Source organism: Saccopteryx bilineata, chromosome 5 (genome assembly GCF_036850765.1).
Source record: "Saccopteryx bilineata isolate mSacBil1 chromosome 5, mSacBil1_pri_phased_curated, whole genome shotgun sequence".
Taxonomy (NCBI): Eukaryota; Metazoa; Chordata; class Mammalia; order Chiroptera; family Emballonuridae; genus Saccopteryx; species Saccopteryx bilineata.
Window position 1 is genome coordinate 44,156,406 of NC_089494.1, and position 6,644 is coordinate 44,163,049.

Genomic DNA, 6,644 nt, shown 5'->3' on the forward strand with positions numbered 1-6,644 from the left:
TAAAGCCCTGAAGTATTTCCTGCAATGGCTTGTCATGAATTCTTTATTCAAGGAAAGCCAGAGTGTGTTAGATGTGGGTCATGTAGCATATTGTCACATAGATTCATGTTTATATTCCCTCTTTGCGGTCAAGCAAACGGTTTTTTTTTTTTTTTAATTAAAATATAGTTGGTGCTTGACCTATGGTGGCGCAGTGGATAAAGCGTCAACCTGGAATGCTGAGGTTGCCGGTTCAAAACCCTGGGCTTGCCTGGTCAAGGCGCATAGGGGAGTTGATGCTTCCTGCTCCTCTCTCCCCTTTCTCTCTCTCTCTCTTTCACTCTCTCTCCTCTCTAAAAATTAATAAAAGTTATATATATATATATATATATATATATATATATATATATATATTTGACATACTCTGAAAAGCAGAAAGGTGATGTGAAACATTGAAGGAAAGAATAAAAAAGCAGCAATCTGTTCAGACCCAATGTGATCCTGGCTCAGGGGACGTCTGGGTAATTGTTCAGTTTCTCCTGATTCACAAAACAGATTGTCCTCAGACTAAATAATGTCTACTAAATTTACCAAAGAGCATTTCTGGCCTGCTGTCCAGGTCCTCTTAAGGGTGAATGGTCATTAGAATTAAGAACATCTCAGAATTAAAAATATGCAGAAAGAGAAGTGAAGGCAAAGATAAATGAATGGGACTACATCAGACTAAAAAGTTTTTGCTCAGCAAGAGAAACTGACAACAAAATAAACAGACAGCCAACTAAATGGGAAATGATATTTTCAAACAACAGCTCAGATAAGGGCCTAATATCCAAAATTTACAAAGAACTTATAAAACTCAACAACAAACAAACAATCCAATAAAAAAAATGGGAAGAGGACATGAACGGACACTTCTCCCAGGAAGAGATACAAATGGCCAACAGATATATGAAGAGATGCTCATCTTCATTAGTTATTAGAGAAATGCTAATCAAAACTACAATGAGATACCACCTCACACCTGTTAGATTAGCTATTATCAACAAGACAGGTAATAGCAAATGCTGGAGAGGCTGTGGAGAAAAAGGAACCCTCATTCACTGTTGGTGGGAATGTAAAGTAGTGCAACCATTATGGAAGAAAGTATGATGGTTCCTCAAAAAACTGCAAATAGAACTACCTTATGACCCAGCAATCCCTCTACTGGGTATATACCCCAAAAACTCAGAAACATTGATACGTAAAGACACATGTAGCCCCATGTTCACTGCAGCATTGTTCACAGTGGCCAAGACATGGAAACAACCAAAAAGCCCTTTAATAGAAGACTGGATAAAGAAGACGTGGCACATATACACTATGGAATATTACTCAGCCATAAGAAATGATGACATTGGATCATTTACAACAACATGGTGGGATCTTGATAACATTATACGAAGTGAAATTAGTAAATCAGAAAAAGCCAAGAACTACATGATTCCATACATTGGTGGGACATAAAAACGAGACTAAGAGACATGGACAAGAGTGTGGTGGTTACCGGGGGTTGGGGGGAGGGGGGCGCGGGAGGGAAGGAGGAGAGGGGGAAGGGAAGGGGGGGCACAAAGAAAACTAGATAGAAGGTGACAGAGGACAATCTGACTTTGGGTGATGGGTATGCAACATAAGTGAATGACAAGATAATCTGGACATGTTTTCTTTGAATATATGTACCCTGATTTATTGATGTCACCCCATTAAAATTAATAAAAATTTATAAAAAAAATATGCAGAATGTTATTAAAAGAAAGGATTCCTACTTCATTAGGCATGCCTACGTACAAGCACTGCACAGTGCCCGCTGCAGAGCAAAGGGAGACTTGAAGACCACTCAGCAAGTTGCCTGTGTGACTGTGAGTGGGTCTCCGCTCATTCAGACGTGGAGATCAGGCCCATACCTGCAAAAGGAAGAGCTGCTGCATTAATAAAGGTAGCTTGAGCAATCTATTCTGAAGTGTTCTAGCCAGGAAATATAGGATTTACCATTGTTCATATGGAAAATAATATTACTTATTAAATAACAATACAAGAATACACTCTATGTTTTATATACTCATAACTATAAGCCCACTTTCACCCCCACCTTGTATATCTCATAGAGAGGAATAGAAAGTACTGTGCTTATTAAAAAAATAAGACGAGTCAAAGATAAGTCCATATTCAGACTCATTTTCACACTTTTTGATTTAATTAGCTTATTAAGATAAAATCATATTCAAAGGCAACAACTTAAAAAAACCTCTGGGGGCCAAATTTCACAACCATATCACTCCAAACTAGACCTTCCTTAACTTGATTTACTGACATCCCATTACTTTTATAACTTTCCAAATAATGTATGCAGGACATATGCATGCATGATTCTATGCCAGCCGGCAAAAATCTCGGCTTTCATGTTTGTTGTCACTTAAGTGTATGTCCAGCTGCTTGCCTTTGATCCTCTCATTGGAAAAGACTTCCAGAGTTATTGATATCCTCCTAGCTCTTTCTCTTGACTTCGGTTCAGCAATTGCAACATGAGTTAAACTTGAAAAAAAAAAAGAAAAAGCTTTGATGATAGCTAACAATATTTATCTGCCATGGAGCTCTATATAAAAAAATGTTTCTTATGGATTATTTTATTTAATTATTTTAAGTACCCTGTGAGGAAAACACTACCACCATTTTACAGGTGAGCATACTAAAGCATAAACACTGATAATTTTTCAGGGCCAGGTAGTGGGACCTGAATTTGAACCAAGGTCTCTCTGACATTGAAATATCCTTGTACTTCGCCTCTTCACTGACACTTCTTGACTCACTGGGACATGTCTTCTCTTAGTTTTCTATGAATTTGAGATCCTTATTTAACTATTGAACAATAAATAGCTGTTATAATCCTTGCCCTGAAAACAATAAGTATTTCCCAGAATCCTTATGTGCTTAATATATTCATAACGAGAGCAATGACAAATGATGATAATGCAGACTTTCATAGAAAGGACAAATTGTTCTAAATAGCAGGATGCATTCATCAGTCAGTATGATTAAACTGTTCTCACTTAAAATACCACTTTTCACTCCCTCTTAGTCATGCCCACTGTCCCCAACTGTTACCAACGTCTGAAAGAGCACCTCTAGCTTAACTGACTCAGAATTTCCTGGAAAAAAACTTCTTACAAAAATAAATACATTGCAGAAATCAAAGAAAACACATGCTATATCTCAGCTTTATGACTGATCTATTTTAAGGCACGTGGGCATGTGTTCACCTTATTTGTCAAAGTACCTTGAAAAAATAAAGGAAAAGGGTATAGTCAATTACATTGTAATAATTATGTGTAGTGTCAGGTGGGCACTAGATTTATCAGAATAATCACTTCATAAGTTTTGTAAATGACTAACCATTATGCTGTAAACCTGAAACTATTATAATATTGAAAGTCAAGTATAATTGGAAAAAAACTTTTTGAAAGATAAGGCTTCAGTAAAAAAATATATATATATATATTTGCATATACACACATATATAAAAGCTGGAGGTAAGAATACTACTTCAACTTGATTGACAAATTAAAATTATCGTAAATCATTTAATAACCTAAATTACATTGATGCTGTTAAAATAAGTAACCTAAATTCAGGCTAAGAAATCCAGAGTAGGCCCTGGATGGTTGGCTCACCAGTAGAGCATCAGCCAGCATGTTGAAGTCCTGGGTTCGATTTCTGTTCAGGGCACACAAGAGAAGCAATCAAATGCTTCTCGCCTCCTCAACCTCCTCCCCTCTCTCTCCTCCCTTCCCACAGCCATGGCTTGAATGGTTTGAGAAATTTGGCCCCAGGTGATGAGGTTTGCTCCATGGTCTTGCTTCAGGTACTAAAATAGCTCAGTTGCCAAGCAACAGAGCAACAGTTCCAGATGGGCAGAGCAGCGCTCTGTAGGGGGCTTGCCAAGTAGATCCCTGTGGAGGCTCGTGCACATGGGAGCGTCTCTGCCTCCCTACCTCTTGCCTCTCACTTAAAAAAAAATTTTTTTAAGAAATCCAGAGCATATTTAGGTTGGATTTTATTTTTGTTATTTTGCTTTTTAGTTTCTTTGTAGAGTAGAGAGGATTACTGATCAACTACTATGTAACTAATGAAAAACAAAAGACAAAAAAAGGGCATGAAAAATATTATCCCTAGATATATTTTAATACTTAGATATCCTTAGATAAAATTAATATTTAAATATTCCTAAATAATATTTTAAATCTCAGCTGTACCATTCCCTTGACAATTCCTTGAGAATTACTAGCCTCATTTTATAAATAAAGGGACTCAGGCTGAGACAGTTTAAGTGATTTCCCAAAGATGCCCAGACAGGAGTTGAGTAGGAATTTCAACCTTGCTTTCTCTTGCCTCATCTTTTGTACCTCTAACTTTTCTCCCAGAAATAATGCCTTCTCCATTACCCCTATATTTGCCTGGTCTTTCAGGCCTCAACTCAGATGTTACTTTTTATAAGAAGTCTTTCCTGGAACCAATGTCTGGATGCAACTTCTTTTACATGTGTTCCCACAGTACTCTAAGCTCCCAACTCCCAATAACAGCACTTTTCATGGTATAATATAGCTGCTTATTTTCCTGTGGGACTTTTCCTTTATGCCCCCAACCACTGACTATAAGTATCTTAATTGTTAGGGACCATGATTTATTCAATGGTTTATCCAGAGGGTCTACCACAGTGCCTTGCTCAATAGAAGAACTCCAGTGATTACTGCAGAATAAAAAGTCAATGATTAAATGAGTGGATGTAGACCAGTGGTGGGATTCAGATAATTTAACAACTGGTTCTCTGCCCTAATGACCACTTTAAGTATAAAAAAAAGATATACCAAAAGGTAGTTTTTTATTTCATGCATTTAATACTTAAATAAGAACAATAAAAGAAGTACACAAAACTAGAGTATGTTATGAGTTTTAAAATATAATGAAAAAAATATTAAATAATACTTGACAAAAACAACAAAACTGCTATTTAAGATATTTCCATATTGCTTCTTGATTGGTGTCCTCACATGCAATTTTTTTCACCTATGGACAGAATGAATATTATTGATATTACAGGAATCAATAGAATACACTGTTGTGCAGATAAACATTTAAAAAGAGTAATGAATGTAAATCTGTGATTTCCACATTAAGTAGCTGCCCAGGTGCCCACCTTAGAGAGAACCCAGATCACAAGTGCCATTTTAACAACCTGTTTGCTGAACTCAACAGAAAATTAGGTATCGGTTCTTCCGAACTGATGTGAACCGGTTGAATCCCACCACTGATGTAGACTCCAAAGCCCACATACCTGCTGCAATAGTTTAAGAGGTTTCTCAACATGCCTGTAGCACATTGCCTCTCAGATCAAGTGTCTGACAGCACTAAGCACAAGCCCCAAAGAGAAGTCTGCATTCAGTGAGCATTCTTATTGGTTAAATCCAGGTAAAGTATCCAAGGATTTAAGCCAATTACATCAGAGAAAGGCAGGAGCTTTCTCATATTTCAAATCAATTAAGACTTTGTCAATAGCACAGAGGTTTAGTCCTTGTATTGAAAACACAATTATTTGCTCATTATTTAAATGGAGGGAAAGGATGAACTACATGTATTCAATAGTTTACTTAGCAGTGGTACAACTATAAAATGCTATTTTACAAAATCCAATCTGAGTAGATATGACTTAAGACTACTAACACTAAACAAATGGAAATAAAATAAAACTAAACAATTGAAATCTTGCTTTTTTGAAATTACCAGTGCTTTGCCAGGCTATTGGTGGAAAGAAACAAGAAAAAAAATCACTCTCTTTTCCATGAAAAATCCCACCACAAGTAAAACCTTGTTTGAGAAAACACCAGAGGGTAGTTTTAAAAAGTGGGGAGGAAAACAGAGCTGACCAAGAGAGAACTACTCCTGATACTGAGAAGAAAAAGGGAAAGTGGGATGGGGGTAAAGTGATAGAAAACTGAGAGAAGATAAACTTATTTTTCATTCCTCTGGGTTTCGCTATCTCTACCGACGTCCCCTCGGTTTATAAAAGGGTAAATCCAAATATTACCACTAGGCAAATGCCTCTTGTGGTGGGCAGAATAATGTTCCCCTTGGAGATGCATTGTCCATTCACTAAAACCTGAAAATAAACTACCTTACACAGCCAAAGGGACTTCTCAGGTGTGCAGATTTTCTGGGTGGGCCCCATGCAACTGCAAGGGTCCTTATAAGTGAATGAGGATGCAGGAGAGTAACGATCAAATGTTTGAAGATGCCACACATCTTGCTTTGGATATGGAGGAAGAGTCTACAAACAAGGGGATGCAGGTGGCATGGAGAAACTGGAAAAGCAATGAGACAGATTATTCCTTTAGTAGAGGCTCCAGAAGGAGATAACCCTGCTAACACCTTGATATTAGTTCAGTGAGATCCATTTCAGTCTCAGGCCACTAAATTTGGGATGATTTTTTTACAGTTGCTATAGGAATCTAACACACCACCCTGATCATTCCAAAGCAACATGTTCAAAACTAAACCCCTCATCTTTTCCCCAGCTACCGCTCGTCTCCTGAACCATCCTACATGGCCTGTTACCCTGCTTTGCTTCTGGTTTGAGG